The following is a 25,884-nucleotide window of genomic DNA, read 5'->3' on the forward strand; positions in this document are numbered from 1 at the left end:
AAAATTATTATGGCATTTTAAAATAATTTATCCCTTTTTAAAACTTTACCGAGTGGTTATGCAGTTTATATGTATGGAAAATAAAGTGCAAGAAAAGAAAATATCACACGGAGATTTTATCTTCGTTCACGATGGCGCAACCTCTAATAGATTCGCTCACTCCTACGTTCAGTCCCCGAGCTCCTCTCCTAAACTCGTGATTTTCCCTTAAAATAAACTTGCTCCTTTAGTAGGCAGAGAAGCCTTTACACCCGAACAAGTATTTGTCTTGGTGCATGACACAAGGGTCACCACCTAAAAATAAATGTAATATCTACACAACTTATCTTAGACAATAACTCCCCGCTATTTCTTCAAAGTTATTGTAGAACCTTTGTGTGGACTTGGCTTCCTTAAATTTTGTCAGTCTTGGGTCTTTCCTCTTCTTCACAGTGCAAATACTACTAACTCCACTTTAGTACGTCTAGGACTTGGGTCTTAAAATGAGAATCACCTCACGCCATTTCACCGTACTACAAAACTAATAAGACAAACCACGAAACAAAATAAGTAGAGAAAGATTTGTTTTGAACTAGTATGTTACAGTACTAGCCCACAAGGTAGTATAATATTCAAATAAGAATATTAAAACTAAATAAGAATATTTGACTTAAAATAATAAATAGTAGTTCAAGTATTTTTATAATTACTCCTTTAATGATTAAATGAATTTGTGGAGTAATATGAGAAGTCTTTTATATAAAGCACTTATATCTTATGAATTTTGTAGTATTCTTCTTATTTAGATCAAGTATTTATAGATCGAAGAATACTTTAGTTACAATCTTGGAATTGTAACTTAACATTTACCCTCGTAGGCTTAAGAATTTTAGTATACTTATGTGAAAGGCATATGTCATAGCCTACTCGTTTATTCGAGTATTTAACTCAACTCAAATAAGAATGTAATAAGTAAATAGTGGATTAATCATCAGAGAGATCTCACAAAGTAACATCTGTCAAAGAATAAAGAAACATTGTTCATCTGCAGACTTGAAGATTCACTGGAAGAAGTTCAAGAATTTGATCATGCCTCAGTGATATAAATCAAGATCGTGGATTTAATCAAGTGACAGAGATCTCGTCAAGGTATCATTTATTACAAGGATTCAATCAGAATATCGAAGTCAAGACATGAAGAAACGTCACGGAAGTTAGTCACTCATGAACCAGACAGTACATCGAGTGTCAGCATTGAAGTGGCGGAATTGATTCATAAGTCTCAGTGACTTTCAGAAGATTGTCAGAAGAATGGATGCTGCTCAGGGTTAGTATTAATTCTCTATTAATTAATTAAGTCATATAATTTAATTAAGAAAATAAATTATATCTGCAAAGATTAATTTATTGATTAATTGAATTAAATTGATTAATTAATTTAGAATTAATATTAAGGATTTACAAGATTTTAATTTGGTTTAAAATCTGCTTAAATTCAGCAAGACAATTTATTTGAACTAGTATGCCAATCGGTATGACAATTGATAGTCATACCGAAAGTCATGCCAATACATATAATTGTCTTATTAGAATTTCTGTTTAGATTAAAATCTGTTATTAATTCAGCAAGACAATTTATTTGAACTAATATGACAATCGGTATGACAATCTATAGTCATACCGAAAGTCTTGCTAGCTCATTTTTAATTGTCTTGCTAGTTGTAAACATTGTCCTACCGAAAGTCTCACAAGCTTAAAGGATTGTCATTCCAATTCAATCTACTCGGCTGTGTTGTTTAAAAGAAGCAGAAGACCAGTTCATAAAAAAAACAAGCAATCAAACAGAACATACTCAAGAACAAAAAGAAAAAGGAGCAGAAAAATATTACATCTCATCTGTAACTTCAAGATCAATTTCTAGATAGTAAAGTTAAATCCAATCAACTAGAAATACTTATCTTGTTCTTGTGTATCAATCTAGCGGATTAAAATCCCTAGAACTTAATCTCAAATCGCATTTAGCATTTGATCTTTTAATTGCAAAAATAGAAAAAGTTCATGTCGAATTTATTCTAGATTTGTAATAATTGATTTGAGATTAATCCCTTGTAACCGATACCGTAGTTGTAACACCTTTCAAGTTTAATAAAAGTTTTATTTAACTTGAATTTTGTTTCACAATTTTATTCCGCATTTTATTCGATTAAACGGTATTGTTTGCATTCAACCCCCCCCCCTTCTACAAACAAATTGGGACCTAACAATTGGTATCAGAGCCTTCTGATTAACGTACAAATCTAGATCCTAGACTTTTGTGTTTCTTTCACTTCTTGAATTTTTTATTCACTTAAAAAAATTCATAATGACTACACAAAAAGTTGGAACCGTTAAAATTCCACTTTTCGATAAAGAAAATTGTGTTATGTGGAAGAAGAAGATGCTACTGTTTTTACAGGTTGCTAATCCCAAATATTTGCAAGTATTGAAGAAGGGTCCAAAAATTCCTATGGTTATGGAACCAGAGGTAATAGAAAATGATGTGGTGATCACCAAAGCGAGAACTTATGTGAAGGATCCTGAGGACTTCTCTCCTGCTGAAATAGAAGAAGCTTCCCTGGATGCTAGCCTTCAATTAATCTTAGTAGATTCCCTTAATCTCCTGATGAATAGACATGTGATGAATTGTAAAGATTCCAAACATATCTGGGAAACTATTGAGATTATTAATGAAGGCACAGAGGAAGTTAGGGAGAACAAACTAGAAATCCTAACCTCTGAGTATGAATACTTTAAATCCAATCCAGGAAAAGGAATCACTGAAGTGTTTGAGAGGTTCAATGCATTGATCAACAACCTGAACATTAATGGTAAATACTATTCCATCAGGGAGGTCAACAAAAAGTTCCTTTTAACACTGCCAACTCATCTCGAACATAGAATCACTGCCATAAGAGAAGCAAGAGATCTGAGTGAGATTTCTTTGGAAAGGCTCTATGGTGTGTTAAAGACTTATGAGCTGGAGCAGATTCAGCAGAAGGAAGTTTACGGGAAAGGAAGAGTGGTCAGCACGTCTACTGCTCTAGTAGCTGATGAACAACAACAACAACCACAATATCAACAACAATCTCAACAGTCAGAAAGAATGGTACAGTCTTCCAAGGTTGAAGATAATGTGATAGTAGCAGAATTTGATTCTCCTACTGCAAATCAATCAGGAGATGATTATTATTCCTTGGAAGAACTGGAGCAATTGGAGGATGAGTCAATGGCCCTGATTGTCAAGAGATTCTCAAATGTCAGATTCAAAAGGAATCCCAAGTTCAAGTACAAGTCCAACTACAACAGATTCCAGAAAGGTGGATCTTCATCCTCTAACACCAGCAGTGGTGGGTATAAAACAGGGATGGTTGATCGAAGCACCATTCGATGCTTCAACTGTAATGAGTTGGGACACTTTGCCACAGAATGCACGAAGCCAAAACAAGCTAGGAAGAACTCTTACGATTCTAATCAAAAGAGTAAATCTGAAAGGGCGTACCTGGCAAAGGGAAGAAGCTGGGATGATACTGACAGTGAAGATGAAGAAGTTGGGAATCTTGCTCTCATGGCTAGTAATGCAAGCACCTCATCGTCAAGAAAAGAGGGCATTAAACAGGTACAACCGGTAGTGTGGATTCTTGACAGCGGATCGTCAAGACATATGACCGGAGATAGAGCCCTGCTATCAAATGTGGTTGAGAAAGCTGGCCCAGTGGTTACCTTTGGAGATAACAGCAAAGGTTTAACGGAGGGATATGGCTGTTTGCTAGCTGGAAATGTTATCATTGAAAATGTATATGTTGTGCAAGGACTTGAACACAATCTGCTTAGCATTAGTCAGTTCTGTGACAACGGCGACAATGTTTTATTCGACAAGCTGAAGTGTCAGATTCTGCACAAGAAAAGTGAAAAACCCTCCTTAATGGGAATCCGGAAAGGAAATCTGTTCGTAGCTGATATGAACTCTGGAAGCAATCTTGAAGTCAATTGTTTCTATGCAAAGGCATCATCAGATGAGAGTTGGCTATGGCACAAGAGACTTTCCCATCTCAATTTCAAAACAATGAATTCTCTTGTCAAAAGAGAATTAGTAAGAGGTCTGCCTCAGCTGGAATTCTCTCCAGAAGGACTATGTGAGGCTTGCCAGAAAGGAAAGTCAAAGAAAGCAAGTCACAAAGGCACTGACACATCTTCCATAACTGGTGTTCTGTAATTATTGCACATGGATTTATTTGGTCCAGTTAATATCCTTTCTATGTCAAAGAAGTGTTACTGTCTTGTGATAGTTGATGACTATTCCAAGTATACGTGGGTTTTATTTCTTCACTCTAAGGATGAAACACCACAAGTTGTGATTGATCATATCAAGATGATTGAGTTAGATTCTAACGTCCCTGTTAGAGCAATAAGGTCAGATAATGGGACAGAATTCAAGAATGCACTTCTCAATGGATTCTGTACAGACAAAGGGATTACCAGACAATTTTCAGCTCCTAGAACCCCTCAGCAAAATGGAGTGGTAGAAAGGAAGAATCGTACATTGATTGAAGCTGCAAGAACGATGTTAAGTGAATCAGGTCTTCCAATGTACTTTTGGGCTGAAGCTGTCAATACTGCATGTTATACTCAGAATCGAACTCTAATCAACAAAGACTTCATGAAAACTCCTTATGAGATTTTGAATGAACAGAAACCTTCTATCAAATACTTTCATGTATTTGGTGCCAGATGCTTCGTGCTCAAGGATGGAGATGATCGTCGTGGTAAGTTCGAGGCAAAGGCATATGAGGGTATTTTTGTTGGATATGGAAGAAGATCATATAGAGTGTATATCATTGATCAACACAAAGTAACTGAAAGTGTCAATGTTACATTTGATGACACTAAACTCCCTAGTATCCAAACTGAAGATCCTTCTGAGAAACTGAAGTTTGATGATACGTCAGATTCAGAATCAGAACATGGTCAAGAACCTGAGGTTGTTGCTGGTGAAGAACCTGTTAATCCTAATGATACTCAAGGTAATAGTGATGGAAACTTTGGGAACAATGGAGATACCACTGCTACTGACGGAGAATCTTCAAGTCAACATGGAAACAACTCAGGGGGAGATGCTGAAGGATCATCTAGTAGGACACAACATCACAATGAATTTCAAGGCGAATCATCAAGATCAAATCTTCCAAGACAGACTGTCTGGAATAAAGCTCACCCTTTTGAGTTGATTATTGGTGATCTAGATGTTGGAGTCAGAACTAGATGTGCTACTCAAAATGAGTGTCTGTTCTCAGGATTTCTTTCTGAGATGGAACCTAAGAAAATTGAAGAAGCACTGACTGATCCAGATTGGGTGATTGCTATGCAAGATGAACTCAATCAGTTTGAAAGTCAACAAGTCTGGAAACTGGTACCTAGGCCTGTACACAAGAAAGCTGTTGGTACTAGGTGGGTATTCAGAAATAAACTAGATGAAGATGGTGTGTTTACAAGAAACAAGGCAAGACTGGTAGCTAAAGGGTATTCTCAAGCTGAAGGCATTGATTATGATGAAACCTATGCTCCAGTGGCTAGACTTGAGGCCATCAGGATATTTCTGGCATTCGCAGCATTTTCAAACTTTAAAGTTTATCAAATGGATGTCAAGAGCGCCTTTCTGAATGGAAAGCTGGATGAAGAGGTATATGTAGAGCAACCTCCTGGTTTTGAAGATCCAGATCATTTGGATTTTGTCTTCTTTCTTTTCAAGGCTATCTATGGGCTAAAACAGTCTCCAAGAAAATGGTATGACACTCTCTCTGAATTTCTTATTGAAAATAGCTTTATTAGAGGTGTCATAGACAAAACTCTCTTTTCTAAAACACATAAGAAGGATACTATATTAGTCCAAGTCTATGTGGATGATATAATATTTGGGTCTACTAATGATAATCTCTGTAAGAGATTTGCTAAGTTAATGCACTGCAAGTTTGAAATGAGCATGATGGGAGAGCTAAAGTTCTTTCTTGGATTACAAATAAATCAAAGGTTAGATGGAACATTTATTTGTCAATCCAAGTATCTCAAGGAACTCCTCAAAAAGTACAATCTAGAGGATTCTGCATCAGCAAGGACTCCATCAACTACAGCTGTCAAGCTTGGACCATGTGAAAACTCCATTAAGGTAGATGTCACAAGCTACAGAGGTATGATTGGCTCGTTACTCTATCTTACTGCAAGTAGACCAGATATTATGTATGCTACATGTTTATGTGCAAGGTTCCAAGCGGATCCTAGAGATATTCATCTCGTTGCTGTTAAACGAATCTTAAGATATCTTAAGGGAACACCAAATCTAGGTATTTGGTACCCTAAAGAATCTGGTTTTAATCTTGTTGGATATACAGATTCAGATTACGCAGGAAGTGTTGTTGATAGAAAAAGCACCTCAGGAAGTTGTCAATTCCTAGGAAGCAGGCTAGTCTCATGGTACAGCAAGAAACAGCAAACAGTTTCCAACTCAACGGCCGAGGCTGAATATATTGCTGCTGGAAGCTGCTGTGCTCAGATCTTGTGGATTAGGAACCAACTCCGAGACTATGGATCTGTATTGAACAAGATTCCTATTTTATGTGATAATACAAGTGCAATAGCCATCACCAACAACCCTGTGCAGCACTCGAGGACAAAGCACATTGACATCAGGTATCATTTTATTAGAGAGCACGTCATGAATGGTACTGTTGAACTATTTTTTGTTCCAACAGAAGAACAAATAGCAAATATTTTCACTAAACCACTTGACGAATCCACATTTACCAGATTAGTTGGTAAATTGGGCATGTTGAATAGTTTTAGTGATTAATTTAGTTAATATCTGTGATCTGTTCTTGAATAAATTTACAAATGAATTTTTCTTCAATAAAATTTCATTTGCAAATTTATTTTATCATTTTATCATATTTCTTGCTTATTTCTATGTAATATATATTATCTTATCTATTTTTATTTTCCCTACTTGTTAATTTAAAATATCTCAGAATATTTTATTTCCTCTAAAAATATTTTACTATGAATTTTATTTGCTAAAATTCAATAGAAATCTATTTTTAGAATACAAATAATAAATTCTGATATATTGTCTTTGTTTCTGTAAATATTATAAGTCTGTATTTCAGTTTTACTAATTTGTTATATCATTTCAGTACTTATATATATATATACTTATTTTCATGAAATCGGTTTATTTCCAGAATGACAATCGGCAAGACAATTGAAATTGTCTTGCTGAAAGTCATTTCGATATATAATTGTCATATTAGTGTTTTTTAGTATAGTTTATACTGGCAAGACAATCGGTATGACTATCAATTGTCTTGCCAGTTATAAACCATATATATAATTATTTTCCTTTTATTATTATACCGGTATGACAATCGGTATGACTATCAGATTGTCATACCAGTTATAATTTTAGTATTTATTTCTGTTGTTTTTTTTCCTTCTTTTGCCTGGTATGACAATCGGTATGACAATCCAGGATTGTCATACCAACTGTCATATAAAAGCGTGTGTTTGTATTGTTTTAAACCACATTTCATCAGTTCATTTCTTCTCAAAAAAAAAAAATTCGAACAGTTTTTGTCTTCAGTTTTCTCTCTTCTCTCTCTTCGAACTAAAACCAACGAATTGTCTGTCTTCCTTGCTCGAGTTTTCACTCAGCATACTAAAACTTCACTCCTGTGATATATACACACGTATATACTTACGGAAGTGCTGCCCATTTTTTTTTTCTTTCTTTCTTTTCTTTTACTTCAATTCGATTTTTCCCAAAATCAGTTCTTTTTATTTTTATTTCAATTTCTGATTTGTGTCTTTTGGTTTGTCAAAACTGCGTTTGTGAGTTAAGAATTTTAACGAGATACATTTCTGTCTAAATTTTTCGATTATAATTAATTTAATTCGAATTATTAAATTAATTTAATTAATTTGAATTTTCTTAATATCATTCTTAAAATTCTGAAAGCGTGTATCTTATTATTATTTTAAATGGCTCTCAATTTCCAAATTGTAGCGCATAATCAGGTTGGTTATTTTAATCCGGAAAAATGTGATGTTGAAAAATTTAAGCCATGGATTAGATTTTTAAATGACCATTCGATTGTTAGCCCTGCTATTAAATCAAATGTGATTTTAAACGTCGATCTACTTAGACTGATTTGCACAACCTCTACTGTGGCCGATGATTCAAAATCTTTTTCATTCACCGTCGCAAACACACAGTATGTAGTTGATGAAACAGTCATCAATCGAGCGTTAAATTTTCCACTAGACAATTTCTGTAATTTACCCTCTGAAAATGATATCACAAATTTTTTCAATGCTATTCACTATCAGGGGGTGATCAATTTAACCAAACTTTCTAAATCAAATTTGGTGTCTAAATGGGATATTTTCTTCGATACACTTTCCAAAGTGTTTGCCAACTGCACAAAATCCAATTTTCATAACATCACTTCCACTCTGCAGTATATTGGTCTTGCGGTTGTTTTCAATCAAAGGATCAATTTTGGCAAACTAATTTTTCCCATTCTCTTGAGACGTCTAACTTCTGCTTTACGTGATCATTCTACAAATCATAGGGTATCATGTTACTATGCTCGTTTTCTCATGCTTATAGCAGATCATCTTCTCACACCTGAACACAAAGCCCTTTTTGCTAACTCTGCAGTAACCGAACCCCCTCCAGTTAGCAAAAAGATTTACACTCGCCAAGACACAACCTTCAAATTCATGCAAGTTCCAGTACTTGTATCTGCTTTCATGGCCACTTATATTCCTTTACCTATTTTCAATCTTCCCGGCCATGAACAGCAACCTCAACCTCCAGTGGTTCAAGCCACCCAGGCTCTTCCATTACAAGTAGTAATTCCTCACTCCCACTCTCTTCCTACTTCTGTTGAAAGACCCCCAGTGGTTGATAGGGCTGACCATGAAGTTGTAGAACCACAGCTTCAATCCCAGGTCATAGAGCCAAACACAGAGTCTCATTCTATCTCAACCTCTCCCCCACTGTCTAAAATGTTACCCAGGAGATTACTAGGAAGTAGTACATTGTTAAATATGAGTGAACCCTCAGCTCTGCCTCCTCCTAAGAAAAGAAGAACATATTCTGAGGCATCTGAAAGCCCATCCTTGTCCTCCCAACAGAACATGGACTTTGAAATGGCCAATGAATAGTTACTAGAGGCATTCTCTCAACAGGATGCATCTATTGAAATTCTCCATAGGGCCATGGCATCTTGTACTGAGTCAAGCACAATTCCATTACTCACAATGGAACCATACACTTCCCCAGATCATACTCAGGACACACAGCGAGGAGTGCACGTAGAGTCGGTTACAGTGCCTGCCATAGTTACGGCAGAAGAGCAGTCACATGCTTCAGAGGGAAAATCTGACTCTCAGCCACCCTTAATAGAATCATTTTCTCCCCTCCCAGATCAAACACCTCTGGCTCCCTCAAGGGATTCTCCACTCGCAGATTTATCTGGAGAAAGTGGAGGGTAACTCGGTCAATCTATCCCTGAAGCAATTCAGACATCTATTTCACATGAAATGATAGGTTTGACTGAGGATCGGGACTCGCGAATTCCCATTGCACCACCACTGACCTCTCTTGAAGAGGCTAGGGTGATTTTTAATGCAGGTACAGAAGAACAGCAACAGGAAGACTCCTCACGAGCAATTATATTGAGAGAAACACATGCACGTGAGGTGAGTGAACCAAACACGAGTGAAATTCAGGTGAGAGCACACACAGACACTGATACTGTAAACCTGTTAGCTCAGATTGCTGCCCTAAAAGAAGAACTTGCTAAAAGCCAAGCTGAAGCTCAAGCATTCAAAGCACAAGTGGTTGAACGGTCTTCTTCTTCCACCTCTGTCAACAATCAGCTTGCAATAATAAGGAATGACATCTCAGATCTAAAGACCACTGTAATACCAAAGCTCAATTCTATTCAGGACACTCCGACTTTATCAGCTGATGACATATCCAACTTCTGCTCTCTACACACAAGAATGACTTCTCTTGAAGACCTCGTTGAGATGAATCATTCACTGGACTCCTCAAGATTTCTAAAGATAGAGACGGGCATGGAACATCTCAATGAAGGGATGAAGCACCTATATTTCATGATCAAGAATTCTCATTGCCCTAATGAAGAACAAAGAACTTATTTTGAAGGACCGTCTGGTGGAGGATCAGGCTCTGGAGGTGATGGAGGTTCCAAAGGAAGGTCAGTAGAGGATCCCTCAACTAAGGGGGAGAAGAAAGGGAGTAGTGCCAAAGGGAAAGAAAAAGATACCTCTGCTGGAAACAAATGAAAGGCTGATGATGTCTACTACAGTGGAGAACAGGATGACTTTGATATTTTTGACATTCCCACTGAACCAGTTCAGGAAGATAAAGATGGGTTATTTGAAGCTGAAGAGGAAAGTGATTTTGGAGAATGGGAAGAAGAAGCTCAAGTGGATCCTATGTTTGAGAAAGAATTTCAGAAGGAGCAGTCAGAGATGAAAAGAAAAGAAGCTGAACTCAAGAAGGTCTCTCAGATCATTGACATGAGAAAAGACATTCAAAGAATAGAAACTCTTCAAAAGCAACGTCTTCATGACATTAAGGCTCAAGAAAGGAGAAGAGATGTCAGACTAAAGATTGGTGAAAAATGGGATGAAGCTAGGAGAGTACTTGATATGCCTCAGCTGAGCACTAACAATGATAGGCAGTTCTTACATCTTCTTGATAAGCTGGAAATCTCCAATCCTAACAATGACATGTACATGAATGCTATCAAGACTGAAGTCTCAAGGATCACAGCTGCTTTTGATAGATCCCTAAATGAGATGAGCATTTTTGTATATTGTCAGAGTGAAGGATCATTCAAGGTGTCACTTCATCTATTCGAGAATCGTTCTTTGTCAGAGATTTGGGTTCTTTTAAACAAAGTCAAAAGAAGCTCAGAATTGAATGAAGTTCTTCGAGAAAGGCTTAAAGAGTTTGCCAGCAGGGCTAGTCCTCAAGTTGTCAACAATCCTCATCAGGTGAGATTCTTTAAGTCTGATTGTCTTCAAATCTGTCAGCTAGATGTACAATCTCTTAAAGACTACTCAGCTAAGCATCTGGTCTGGATGGAACATCATTTGAGAACTGTTGGATATTCATCCATGTTGAAGACTCAAGCTGCTGACTTGATTCAAGCTTATTGTGAAAAGAATGTTAAAAGATACAATCAACTCAAGAATAAGCTGAAGTCAGTTGGAGTTCAACCAGTTAGACCAGCAAGCTTCACTTCAGAAAAGGATCGTGTCTTTGACAAGGAATTGCTTCAAGATTTAGAAGAAGGTGAAGTCAGAAGAGAAGACAACTGAAGTCAATTAGCTCAAAACTCAATGTAATATGATTAGAGCTTTATGAATCAAGATAGTCTAATGTAGTTATATGTTCAGGCTAGAGGAACATCTATCTTGTATTCACTTGTAAATTTCATTTGGAATCTGGAAAATGTTAAATATAATCCAGAACTTTTCTGCTATTTACTTTACATTACTGTTTATATCTTTTTCTTATTTGTTAGTTGAGTTATCCTCTAGGTATTTGTTGTTATTGTCTAACAAGCAAATAGGGGGAGATTGAAAGGCATATGTCATAGCCTACTCATTTATTCGAGTATTTAACTCAACTCAAATAAGAATGTAATAAGTAAATAGTGGATTAATCATCAGAGAGATCTCACAAAGTAACATTTGTCAAAGAATAAAGAAACATTGTTCATCTGCAGACTTGAAGATTCACTGGAAGAAGTTCAAGAATTTGATCATGCCTCAGTGATATAAATCAAGATCGTGGATTTAATCAAGTGACAGAGATCTCGTCAAGGTATCATTTATTACAAGGATTCAATCAGAATATCGAAGTCAAGACATGAAGAAACGTCACGGAAGTTAGTCACTCATGAACCAGACAGTACATCGAGTGTCAGCATTGAAGTGGCGGAATTGATTCATAAGTCTCAGTGACTTTCAGAAGATTGTCAGAAGAATGGATGCTGCTCAGGGTTAGTATTAATTCTCTATTAATTAATTAAGTCATATAATTTAATTCAGAAAATAAATTATATCTGCAAAGATTAATTTATTGATTAATTGAATTAAATTGATTAATTAATTTAGAATTAATATTAAGGATTTACAAGATTTTAATTGGTTTAAAATCTGCTTAAATTCAGCAAGACAATTTATTTGAACTAGTATGACAATCGGTATGACAATTGATAGTCATACCGAAAGTCATGCCAATACATATAATTGTCTTATTAGAATTTCTGTTTAGATTAAAATCTGTTATTAATTCAGCAAGACAATTTATTTGAACTAATATGACAATCGGTATGACAATCTATAGTCATACCGAAAGTCTTGCTAGCTCATTTTTAATTGTCTTGCTAGTTGTAAACATTGTCCTACCGAAAGTCTCACAAGCTTAAAGGATTGTCATTCCAATGCAATCTACTCGGCTGTGTTGTTTAAAAGAAGCAGAAGACCAGTTCATAAAAAAAACAAGCAATCAAACAGAACATACTCAAGAACAAAAAGAAAAAGGAGCAGAAAAATATTACATCTCATCTGCAACTTCAAGATCAATTTCTAGATAGTAAAGTTAAATCCAATCAACTAGAAATACTTATCTTGTTCTTGTGTATCAATCTAGCGGATTAAAATTCCTAGAACTTAATCTCAAATCGCATTTAGCATTTGATCTTTTAATTGCAAAAATAGAAAAAGTTCATGTCGAATTTATTCTAGATTTGTAATAATTGATTTGAGATTAATCCCTTGTAACCGATACCGTAGTTGTAACACCTTTCAATTTTAATAAAAGTTTTATTTAACTTGAATTTTGTTTCACAATTTTATTCCGCATTTTATTCGATTAAACGGTATTGTTTGCATTCAACCCCCCTTCTACAAACAAATTGGGACCTAACATTATGTTTTGACAATTATGTAGTCAAAGTATACTTTTAACTTCAAGCACTTGTATAAGATTTATAAGTCTTAGCCAAGATCCAAATAAGAGAATTGCAAGTAATTAGCGTAAGATCGTGCTTTTGAAGATCAGACGAATAATTACGAGTAGTTTATATATATCGAATAAGAACCCCACGGAACACTAAAGATGTTAGAAGGGGCTTATACGATATGTCTCGTAATTTTTTATATACACGATATGTGTTAGCCAAGATCCACTTAAAGAGCGTGAAATTAATTGGCTAACTCGTGAATTTGATTAGTCTTTAAATAATGGATGATTACGAAGTATTTATAGATCGAGTTATAATCCCCCGGAACACTAAAGATGTTAGAAGGGATTAAACTATGCTTAGTAATATTTTATGTGCACGATATTTGTTAGCCAATATCCAATTAAATAACGTGAAAGTAATTGGCTAACTCGTGAACCTAAATTGTTTTGATATTTGACAAATTACGAAGTGTTTATAGATCGAGTTATAATCCTCTGGAACGCTAAAGATGTTAGAAGGGATTAAACTATGCTTCATAATTATTTTATGTGCACGAATATTTATTATCCAAGATCCAATTAAAGAGCGTGAAAATAATTGGCTAACTCATGAACTTGTGTCAAATAAAATCTCACCCTTGGAGATTAAGTACTTTTCTTTATGGATCTTCTTGTTGAAATGATTTTACGAAGATCAAACACTTATTCGAATTCTAAGTTCGAATCTTAGTTCTCTTTTCCCTTGAGTACTTTATTTATAAGAGATCTTGTATCAGAGCTTAAGATGAAGTAGAGAATATAAGTACAAAGCTCAAATAAAAAGAACTCAAATAAGAAGCTAAAACTTACCACTTTTGAGAAATAGTCTGAAAAGTTCACCGGAAAAATTCGTCGGAGGTTCGGCCGGATTTTGGCACTTTGGTTGAACTTTCGGGAGGCCGGTAAGTGGTAGTGGATGAGCTCACTTGGTGGGATGAAGCTTGGGTTGGTGAAGCTAAGCTTGGGTTTCAAAAACCTTGTATATATGTAAGTATATAGAACAGAGAGAAGGTTTTTGAGAAGAAGTGTGTCTATAGAATTTGAAAGAGATGAAGAGAGGCACTTCTTGAAAAAATCCCAGAAAATTTGTGGCTCTTTATCTTGAAGAAATTGGGTTAGGATGGGGGTTTATTTATAGGAGAAGTTGGGTGGATTGAATGGTGGAGATTTGAGCAAAATGGATGGTGGATGATGTATGTCACTTGGATTTATGACATGTAAAACAAAGTATGTTTCTTTGCAACCTGACATAAACAAGTTTATGGAGCCAAAAACTCATCTGATTTATTTATATAATAATGTATTTTTCTTTTTCTTTTAACCTTTGTTTAATCTCTTAATTAATCATTTAACATCAATAAATATGACCACTCCAAAAACTCTTAAATAAATACCATAAAAAATATGATAATTACTTAAATAATATAAAATGATGTCCTGAAAGTTTTGGTCAACTTTTGTCAATGGTAACTAGGTCAAACGTGGTCAATTGTGGGACCAACTGCCTCGATTTTTGTGCTCAGACAAAAAATCCTGAAATGTTACGAAATTTTTACCATACTTAGAAAATACCATTTAAATTATCCATACCAAATTTCAAGTCATTATAGTATTTGGAAGTATTTTTTCTAGATTTAAAATTATTCTATCAGCCTTTTCTTCCGAGTAAAAATACCGTTGGTCTTGAAATGAAGGAGATGTATCTTTTGACCAAAATTTTGACTTGTATACATACTTGAAATATATTTCCTAATATATAAAATATATTTGGATGATAGGAAATGTGTTTCAGTATTTTTGAATAATTTTCTCTGAGAAGTGCTGATTTTACGAAACGGGAGAAAATTACTGTAAGTATACATTAAATGAGTTGAAGACCTAGATATTAATATTCCAACCATGAATATTAATGCTTTTTGAATAAAAACTCTTTTGATATATGTAGAGATATATTTTGGAGCGAGGTGTAAAATATTATGATATAGCATGAGTCTTCTAAAGAATATTTCTGATATATTCCTTATTCAAGCTTATTGCAAAATTTCTGTTGCAACACGGATCTAAGAAATGTCATATCTTGATATTTCTTATTTGATCATATTCCCTTAGAGATATATTCCATAATAGATATATTCCAAGGGCCTGGTATGAAACACTTGCTCTATTTCTGCTAGAGAGTTGTTTCACAAGAGGTACAATTGATAAAACTCTCTTTTATATATACCATGGTAAGGACTTTTTATTAGTACAAATATATGTTGATGATATTATTTTTGGATTTACTAATGATAAACTCTGTGAGAGATTTGGAAAGCTAATGCAGTCCAGGTACCAAATGAGTATGATGGGAGAATTGAGTTACTTTCGGGGGTTACAAGTTAAATTGACTGATGAAGGAATCTTCATAAATCAATCCAAATACACCAAGAATCTACATAAAAGATTTGGAATGGAAGACTGCTCAACTGCATCAACTCATATGGCCACTGCAACCAAGTTAGATTTAAATACCGGTTCTTCAGTAGTTATAACTAACTACAGAGGTATGATTGACTCACTCTCATATATGACTTCTAGTAGATTATATGTCGTAGAAGTCTGGAAATAGTAAAGATAACAGCTGGGCATGAAAATCTAGAGTAAAATCGGAATTAAGTCTAGATCTTAGTAAATTGAGAGGGAGAGGCATGCCAAGGAAGATACAAATGAATAAGGAGAAGAAGGCATTCAAAATTCCTAAATGATCTAAAAAACATTCTTGTATAGGTTTTCCACCTTTGCAAATGGATGAGGCTAGAGCGGTTTAGGAGATGGGGATTCAGATGGGATTAATTCCGGTTACCAATGAAGAGGAGTCTATTAAAATTATCAGAAGGAATTTAGGTTTCAAATGATTGTTATATGCTTTATTCTACCTCAGTGTTCAGATATGTGTATTTTTATGATAGAGTTAAGGATAGTAAGCTTGAACATCTTAGGTGATGCAAGCAACTCGAGTTTGGAAAATCTTAAAAGTGTGATTAAAGAATCAAGGTTATCTGTTTTATGTCTGCAAGAAACAAAGATACATAATCGGAAAGATAGGCCTACTTCACTTCTTGTCTTGGGATCGAATCGGGAATTTATCTCAAGGCCTGCACTGGGACTCTCAGGGTGTTTAATATTAATTTTAAATAAAGATATAGTCTCGATATTGGAAGTTAAGGTGGATAGATATTTTATATGGGCCAGAGGTATGTGCAAATCCTCTAATTCTATATTTGTGTGCTGCAATGTGTATGGGCCTAATAATCTGGTTTTCAAAAGAGGATTATAGAGTGAAATATAGTCCCTGGTAAGTTCTCACAACCCTATTCCTATTCTCATTATAGGACACTTTAATGCAGTATTTTATTCTAATGAGAGAAGAAATTGTAAATATTGTGAGAGGGATTCAGAAAAGTTTCATAACTTTATTTTGGAGAGTGAATTATTAGAAATCCCTCTTTTGAACTCTGCTTACACTTGGTTTGGGACAAATAATAGGTAGAGCAAGCTATATAGGGATTTGGTTATTGATGCTCCTTGGTTTATGTTGGGGAGTTGGAAGTCTGTTTCATTTTCCAGGAGAAACTCGGAGCACAAGCCCATCATGATATACTGTTGGGAGGATAATTGGGGTCCTCGACCTTTCAAATTTTTCAACACTTGGTTAGAAGACAAAACTTTTGTAGCCAAGATAGGTAGAGTGTGGAAAGAAATTGGAGAGGTTAGCATTCACAAGAAAATCAAAGAGGTTAGATTATCAACTAAGGAATGGAACACTTCCAGTTTTGGAAACATCAATAGTCAGATTGTGGAAATGGAAAATCTACAGGGAGAGATGGCTGATGCATGTTAGGATGAAGTGGTAAATCATAAGATCAAGTTGAATTTGGAAGAGTTATACAAGAAAAGATCTAGTATGCTTTTTCAGAAGGCTAGGACTAGTTGGAGATTATAGGGAGAGAAAAATACCTCTTTCTTTCATAAGGCAATTGCAAGGAGAAAGAGAAGCAATCATATATCAGGGTTAAAAGTTGGTGATCAATAGATTATTGATCCAGATGATATTAAATCAGCTTTGTTGGATCAATTTTGCTCCTTCCTGGGTTACCATAATATTAATCGAGCCTGGAAGTCTTGGTTCGTTGTCTCACTTAGCTAAGGAAAAAATGGTCAAGCATTTTTCCATGGTGGAGATTGAGAGTGCATCATTTTCTTTAGAGGATCATAAGGCACCGGGACCAGATGGTCTTAATGTTGGGGTTCTAAAGATTCTTTGGAGTACAATCAGAGATGATGTCCTTTCTATGTTTTAGGATTTTTATGCTTACGGGAAGATTCCAAAGGGATGTAATTCATCTTTCATCGCTCCCATTCCTAAAATAGACAATCCTATAAAAGCTTCGGATTACATACCTATTAGTTTATTGAATATACCGATCAAGTTGTTTACTAAAGTGCTCTCTCTAAGACTGAAAAAGGAAATTTATTCTTTTATATCTCATACGCAATCGGCCTTCATTCATGGAAGACAAATATCTGATAGTGTTTTACTAGCAACTAAAATCCACACATCTTTGAAGCTTCGAAAATCAAAGGGGTCATCTTTAAGGTAGATTTTGAGAAAACTTTCGATTGCATTGACTGAGAGTTCTTGTTTTATACTCTTAAGGTGATGAATTTTGATCCTAAATGGATTTTGTGGATTAGAGAACTTTTCAACCCTGCTCGAATCTCAATCTTGATCAATGGTTCGCCTTCATTGGAATTCTCTCCGTCCAGAGGCTTTCGACAAGGATACCCTCTCTCTCCTTTATTGTTTAATATCATAGGGGAAATTTTATTTAGTTTATTGGATAAGTCATCGATTATAAGCCTTATAAAAGGAGTAGAGATTTCCAAACAAGGTATGAAAATCACATATTTACAATATATAGATGATATTATTTTATTCTTGGAAAATGATATGAATTTGATATTAGGTGCAAAAAAGGTACTCAATTGCTTTCAAGTAATGAAGGGATTGCAAAGAAATTTTGGCAAAAGTAGTCTCTATGGTTTTGGAGAGAAGGAGGAGACATTAGACTTCTAGGCTAATCTGTTGGGGTGCAAAGTAGGTCAAGGCCACTTTTACTATTTGGGCATATCGATAGAGAACAACCCGTCTTCTACTCTTTAGCGGAATCCCTTGATATGTAGAATGAATAGCATATTGAACAGCTGGAATCCAGACCAATTGTCCATAGCGGGAAGACTTGTTTTGCTTAAAGCAGTTTTGGATAGCTTGCCAACATATTGGTTCAATATGTTTGTCATCCCGACCTTTGTGATATCAATCCTTGAAAGATTAAGGCGTGATTTTCTTAGGGAGGAAAAAATAAAAAGAATTTGCACTTGCTTAGGAGGGAATCTATCTATTTGCCTAAGGAGTATGGGAGGTTTGGTATTGTTCCCCTCAAAGTTGAGAATGTGGCTATGATAGCTAAGTGGTGGTGGAGATGTACAAGGGAAAAAAATATGATGTGGAACAGAGCATTAACGGAGAAATATAGGATCCAAATTAGACATGCGCTAGAGAGTGTTGATCTTAGAAAGGATATGTCTCACACCATCAAAGGGGTATAAAATTATTATCTAAGACATTGTGGTTGAGGTACTGAATAAATGTACTTAAAATGGTATCTAGGTAATGGGAAGAAAATCTATTTCTGGGAGGATTGGTGTGTTGGTGACAATCCGTTAATGTTGATTTTTCCCAGACTATACTGAATTTCTAATCTGCAATATACGGTTGTAGCAGAATTTGTTTGAAACTAAAGAACCTGTCTATGTGCTTCAGATCATTACTAAACATTAGTTTGAAGATGGTACTTTTGTTATATGTTCGGATTCGTCTGAAGCTATTGGGTTAATTGAGAAAGAGGGTGAAAGTTTGTTATCTACATTTGGGACTGTGAATGTTTGCAATAATATTTTGGGCTCCAAAGTCTTTCTGGCTTATGTCCCAAGATAAAAAAACGAGCAAGCAGATAGTCTGGCCCGAAATGGGCTTGACAGGCCTCAATTTGCTGAATTTTGGGCTAATGCATAATAGATACATGACACATTATACCAAAGTTTTTGGAATTGGTATATCAACATTTCTCTCTTCAGACTAGCCAATAGTATTTATTAGAAGGGGAGAAAATATTTTCACTCTTTTATGTTTCCAAGGAAAGGTTGTCTATATGCATGCTCTCTAGGTAAAGCAAGTGTAATAATTATTTGCAGCGGTTAGATCCCACAATCTCGAGATACATTGCAGGGTATATCAAAAATCTTTATCTCGAGTATTTATATCATATGCTTGGGTTCTCTTTGTCAGTTCACATCTCTTTATTCTCTTTTCTTTCTCCTATACGTCTTTTCTCTATTCTTATCATTATAGAAGAAGTATGGTCAATTACCGATGAGGGTTTTATAAAAATTAATGTACACTTCGTCTCACTGGTGGAGCCATTGTTAAATGTATCAATAGTGTAGGCACTCTAGTAAGAGATGATAGGGGTGAAAGAATTTGGGGTGCTATGGGTCCAATGAAAGGAAAAACGGAGATGCAGGCTAATATTTGGGGTTTTCAATCAGCACTGGTTCATGTGGCTCAAATTAAGTGTGATAAAGTCATCATGGAAATAATTATCAGCGATGTGTATGACAATATCAGGCTCAGGGAACAGATTATGGTAATGGACGAGATTAAGGAGATAATGTGTGACGAGTGAGAATTTTTTGACGTAATTAAGTCAATAAAGTATATTTTATGTGATGTGATTATAATTATGTGATTAAGTGTTGATTAATTGTCTTTGCTGTATATTAGAATATAGGAGCGTAAGTAAAAACGTTTCAATTTAAAGAGTCAGCTTAGGAGTTAAGCTGTGGTTTCGGGCCGTCAGGTAGAACGGAACCCGTCCTAATAAGGATTTAAAGAATATAAAATGTGAATTATGTGTGATTGAGTGAAATGAATGTTTAAATAAAGTATTTCATCCTAAGCGACGTGTCGGTCGATAGTGATAATGAGAAGCGTAATCAAAACGCTAAGCGTCGGGCCGTCAGGCTGAACGTGACCCGATACGCGTAGAAAAGGGTAAAGATTAAAGGACAAATTCTCTGATCAGACCTGAGTTGTTATGTGATCGTATAAGTATGATTGCTTATCTGTGTGCATGACTATGTGCTCTGTGACATTTTTTATGAATTTAGAGGAATTCTTTGTTTTAAATGAAGGTTTATTTAACCTTCGCGCATTTTTATAAAATTATCTGAGAAAGATAAAAACATGGGATTTGTTTTGTTATCTTCATAATAGTTCTAGAGACTTTTTAAAAATAATGAATAGATTTATTTGGTGGTCATTGCATTTTAAATTGATTTTTATGTGGAAAAATGTTATTATTAAGGCGAGCTTGCGGAAATCATATAAAATTAACCGTACGCTCAAAAGTTTATTATGAGTAATGGTTGGAAAGCTAATTTCGAGATCTACGTATTAAAATTGTCATTTGCAATAATTTTCGAATTTCCGAGAGAGATATATTTTATATTTGATTTTTATTACATTTGAGTAAAAAGAAAGGATTAAATAAGCCTAAAAGGGATTTAGTAGATTACTAAATTGCCCTTGTCCTTGATCATTTATAAACTCATTCTCCCCCCCCTTTCTTTTCTTTTCTTTTCCCGTGCACCCCATTTCCCCTTCTTTGTCTCTCTCTCTCTCTCTCTCTCTCTCTCTCTCTCTCTCTCTCTCTCTCTCTCGGCTCCCTCCATCTCTCTTCTCTCTCTCTTGCATGCAACACCCAATCTTCACTCAAACTCAAAGATATTGCTCTCTATAGTTTCTATTTTCGGTATACTTCTCAAATTCCATTTGCATCTGAGTATTTGTGTAAGTATTTTGGTGATCATCTCTATGGTAGTGTACAAGGAAATTGATTTCTTGATACAAGATCATAATAGTGAATTCAAGGAGATTTTGTGGTTTAAAACTCGAGAGGAGACCCGTTGCAGGCTCTCTTAAGTTCGACTACCACCGGCTATGATCCAAGGAGAGCCGGTGGAGTTTTAATGATGTGTTAATTTGATTTTTAAGTCTTGCATGTTTGGTTTTTGAAAGATCAAAAAGGGTTTTTGGTATTTTCTTTGAAAATTTAGTATATGATTGAAAATGGATTGTTTTGATTTTTGATGTGTGTGTAAGTCATTTGATGTTTAGGAAATCAAAATTTAAGGTTGCATGTTGGGTTTATAATTCGGCTTTTTGCTAATTAAAAAGGGGAATTAGATTTGATGGCTTGATCTTAGTGTAAACTAAGCCTATTTAGTATAGAAAGTGGTTGCATGTTAGTTTTAAAGAAGAACAAGTAATGCATGTCATTGTTTGATCCTTGAGATTGTAGAACATGATTTAGCCGAATGAAAAATGGGTTTAGAAGAGATTGATTTGATGATTAAGTGAATGCATGCATGTTGATTGAATAATTTGATTAAGGTTTGAGTCATTGAGTGATGTTTGGTTTTGTGCTTCAGAAATCTTGATGAAAATGAATTGAATGACTAAGTTAAGGTTTAAAACAAGTGGGAAATGTGACATACAACTTTGCATGTCAAAAATTGATCCTTGCATGTGTGATTTATTGAAAAACCCGAATGGGTCATATGATTAAAAGAGAATTAAGTGGACTTTTGTGAGAATATATGCTAATTACTAATAAGAACTTGGTTGCATGACATTGATTGGAATATGCTTGTGTTCAAAGTTGATTTTTAAATGAATATGATTCGAATTTTGAACTAAAAGAATGAAGCTTGTAATATGCTTACCAAAGGAGTTTATTGTGTTTGATTATATGAAAATAATTTGAGTATATGTGATTGTGTTTTATGTGTATGGCCGAATGGAATACAAGTAGAAAAGTGAATGAATTGGTTCCAATACCTTGCTAAGTAATTGCATATGAAATTCTAGGAGATAGGTGACTTATTTGTGGTTGTTGTGGTTTGAATTAAAGGATAAAAGAAAAGGAAATAAAGTGGTTTGTTGTCAAAGAGCTCTAAGTGACAGTTATGGTCGCAAAAGATTTAGTCATGAATAAATCATGTACTCGTAAAAGCTATACCAGTATGATTTAAGTTGATTGTTGAGTATATATATAAGGTCTAAAGGTTAAGGTTAAAGTATATGATGTGTGATGTCACTACTAGAAAAAGTAGAATAGACATCGCCCTTAGACATCGGTCGCTTCTGGAGACGATGTAAAAGGTGTTTTTTACATCGGTTTTAACCAACCGATGTCTTTTGTTAATATACACATTGGTGTTTTAGCCCAACCGATGTTATAAGTATATTTTAAAAATTACTGAAACGCGTCTCCCTGTTTTCCCCCCATAACCAAAATTTCGGTTCCCTCTTTAAACTCGCCCATTTTTTTGCCTTAATTTTTTTTATTTCCCCCCTCTTTTCAACTTTACACTTAAAAATATAAACTAAAAATAAAACATACTTTCTACTTTATCAACTACTACATGCATATTCAATGAAACATTAACCATAAAAACAAAGATACAATTTAATCTCTACTTTCTCTCGAGACGAAATACTGAAGAACAAGAACTGTGTACTCATTGCTGATGAAGATCTACAATCTTCGATTTCGACGAGCATAACTCCCCTAACTCTGCCCTCTACAAGCTTCGAGGTCAAATACCAAAGCTTCAAGGTCAAAACTTCGATTTCAATTTGGGGGTTTCGAGTCCAGAGGTTGAAAATTTTGGAGTCGGGGGTTTAAATAGGCGAGAACCTCAAGAATGACGTTAACTTGAACTGGGTAAGCTTTATACAACAAGTTTCAAATTGGGGGGTTTGAATTTAAAACCCTAATTTTTTAATTACTTGAGGATTGTTTTTGTTAATTTATGAAACAGTTGGACATTGCTACAATGCGCCTTTATGATGTGTGGATTGATTTTGTTAATTTACAATCTGAATATTATTGTGAGAATAGCCGCATTCCTACAATGGCAGACACATATCTTTAGAGGCGATAACTTTATTGGCTTTTGTATTCAAAATTCTTTTCAGCTAGCGCCAATTTGTAAATTAATTTATATACAGATCATATTCTATTCTATTCATAAGTGTAAATATCCCCGAAAATCAAATCACAAGTGTAACTCTTACTACTTTTGTTTTCAAGATTTGTGGCCTTATTTATAAATTTGATGATTTGATAGTTAAAGATTCAATTTTTTCTTTATTAATTACAGGGTTTGGATTGAATCTGAATCTTTTTGTGAATATTCTTTGTTATGTTTTATAAGCTTTAGTTCTGATCTAATTAAGTACTTGTAGTCTTTGTGATGTGGGGTTTTAAGTTGCTCGCTGATGCAGTTTTCTTTTATTATGTTTATCGGGTGACAGTTTCGGGTTTCAGGGTTGAGGAAAGGGGAAGTTAAAATTGAGCATTTTTATGGGTTGGGGAAGACCAGGTTTATTTTGGCACATGGTTCCAGGATTGTGTGTTTAGCACTTACCAATGACGGCAAGTTTCTTGCTACTGCCAGTACTAAGGGGACTTTGGTCAGGGTGTATAATACTTTGGATGGCTTGTTGCTTCAAGAGGTATGATATATGTATTCAATTGCTTGTGGAATTTTAATGCTTTCTTAGCTTGTTGGTGTAGTTATCGTATTTTAAGTTCTAGATATTTGCAACTAGGAGATTAGGTGTGAATTGCAATTCATTTACACTTCGTGGATAACTAGCAACTCATTACTTATTAGGTGGTTGACTAATGTAAAAGATTGGTGATTCTGCTGCCCAACTTGTGAACATCTGATACGAAGAAATTTCAAGCTTAGAAGTTGCTTCTGTTCTGTTTGGTGCTTCCAATTCTTGTTTTTAGTGATTGTTTAATATTGTGAAGTATAATTATTCTTGTATGCTAGTTGAGAATTATACCCACATAAATATAACTCGAAAGAAAAAATTTTAACAAATGAATATCGTAAACGATATTGTAATTAGTCACCAAATTTGTTTACTTTCAGTTTCAGTGCCACTACCAACGCAGACCATAAACTGACACTTAAACAATAATTGAACAATACTAAAGCTAAAATTCACTTGACGGGGAAATGATTCTTTTACGGCACTGATATCGTAAATGAAGAAGCTGAAATATACACAATCTATTTAAGTAAATCCTAAAGTAAATGTAAATTTAACAGGGTTTTGCAAGTTTTAAGGGAAGGGAAATGTACACAATCTGATGTTCCTCGGCGGCTGATCAATGGAACTATGCCTTCCCTTTGTTGGCTTCTGCCTATGCCTTTAGATTTGCTGGTCAATTGTTAAGTTGGTTGTACAAGGATGTGACAGACAAATTGCAAGCCAATGACTTCTCAATGTTGCCAGAAGCTCATGCATGCACCGCAGGGCTCAAGTCTTTGACCACAAGCGCCACAGCAGTAAGTGAATACTTCTTACTTTTATTGCTAGCTTACTTGGTTAGAAATTTATATTTTTTATGTTTGTGTGTGCACAACATAAGTCATGGATGAGCTGATGAGCATTATATAGAGCAAAATGTAATATTTCTTGAGTGGTAGTTCTAAGTTCTTAATTAAATTTGTGAGAGACTTACAGTTTTATGGTTGAAATATAAAGTATTTTTGAATTACTTTTTCTTGAGATGTCATATGTGGAAATATATTTAGTTAGACACATTCATGGTTGATCGATTATATGATCAAGATTTGTTCATGATCAGGTTTATTGATAAACTGAAAGAACCCATTCATGGGAAAGGTATTAAACAAATACTAGAGGTACTTTGTCAGGTCTATGCGCTATCTACACTTCACAAGCACCAGAGCGAGCTTTTTTGCAACTTCCAGCATTACACCAAAGCAGGCAGCACTTGCCTTTACTCAATTGAGACATTTGTATTCCCAGGTTTACATAAATTTTATTCATCATCTTGGTTATGCTAGAAGCAAGCCTATTTACCTAATTAATGAACCTATAATTTGTCATCAGGTCCGATCAAATGTTGTTGCACTCGTCGATTCATTCAACCACACGGACCACTATCTTGGTTCAATTCTTGGATTTTAGTGTTTATCTCGTTGATTGAGCTTCATTTTTGTGAATTGTGTGAAATTTTACGCGATATGTGTAATAACAATGACAAATCTCTTTTTCTTCCATGTTTTTATCCTTGACTCTCATTTTTCGTTTTTCTATAAATTTTTATTTTAACAGGCAAATGTTTATCATGCTACAAGATCTGATGGTCAGGAATTAGCGATCAAAGTGTACAAAACTTCAGTACTTGTGTTTAAGTATGTGTGACAATCCTTTGTCTTGTAATTATTACTTTCATAATACAATTTCTTTCATTATTGCCACACTGTTCAATTGTCTCGCAGCTTGCTTCTGAGAAAAGTGATACATGCGAGATATGTATTTATGTGCATATGTAGAGATGCATACTCAGTGAAGCACTTTACGTGTTATTCGTATTGCATTTTTCTGTCCAAGCTAGCATCCGAATTAAACAATCAGATTCGCCTTATCAATGCCAGTGTTACTAGTCTTCTGATTCTTGAACATTTCACGGATAGAGATAGATATGTACAGGGGGATTACCGTTTCAGATATGGATATTGCCGACACAATCCAAGAAAAATGGTTAAGA

General features: G+C 34.9%; 1 long non-coding RNA gene across 1 annotated transcript; it reads left to right on the forward strand.

Annotated features, from left to right (window-relative positions):
* The first annotated feature begins 23,608 nt into the window (after window positions 1-23,608).
* On the forward strand, window positions 23,609-25,435 carry LOC141663587 (uncharacterized). Its single transcript, XR_012551564.1, has 4 exons — window positions 23,609-23,804; window positions 24,413-24,652; window positions 24,955-25,139; window positions 25,224-25,435. It is a non-coding gene; the product is annotated as an uncharacterized LOC141663587 (long non-coding RNA).
* The last annotated feature ends 449 nt before the right edge of the window (window positions 25,436-25,884 follow it).

Source organism: Apium graveolens, chromosome 6 (genome assembly GCF_009905375.1).
Source record: "Apium graveolens cultivar Ventura chromosome 6, ASM990537v1, whole genome shotgun sequence".
In the NCBI taxonomy this organism is placed as follows: domain Eukaryota; kingdom Viridiplantae; phylum Streptophyta; class Magnoliopsida; order Apiales; family Apiaceae; genus Apium; species Apium graveolens.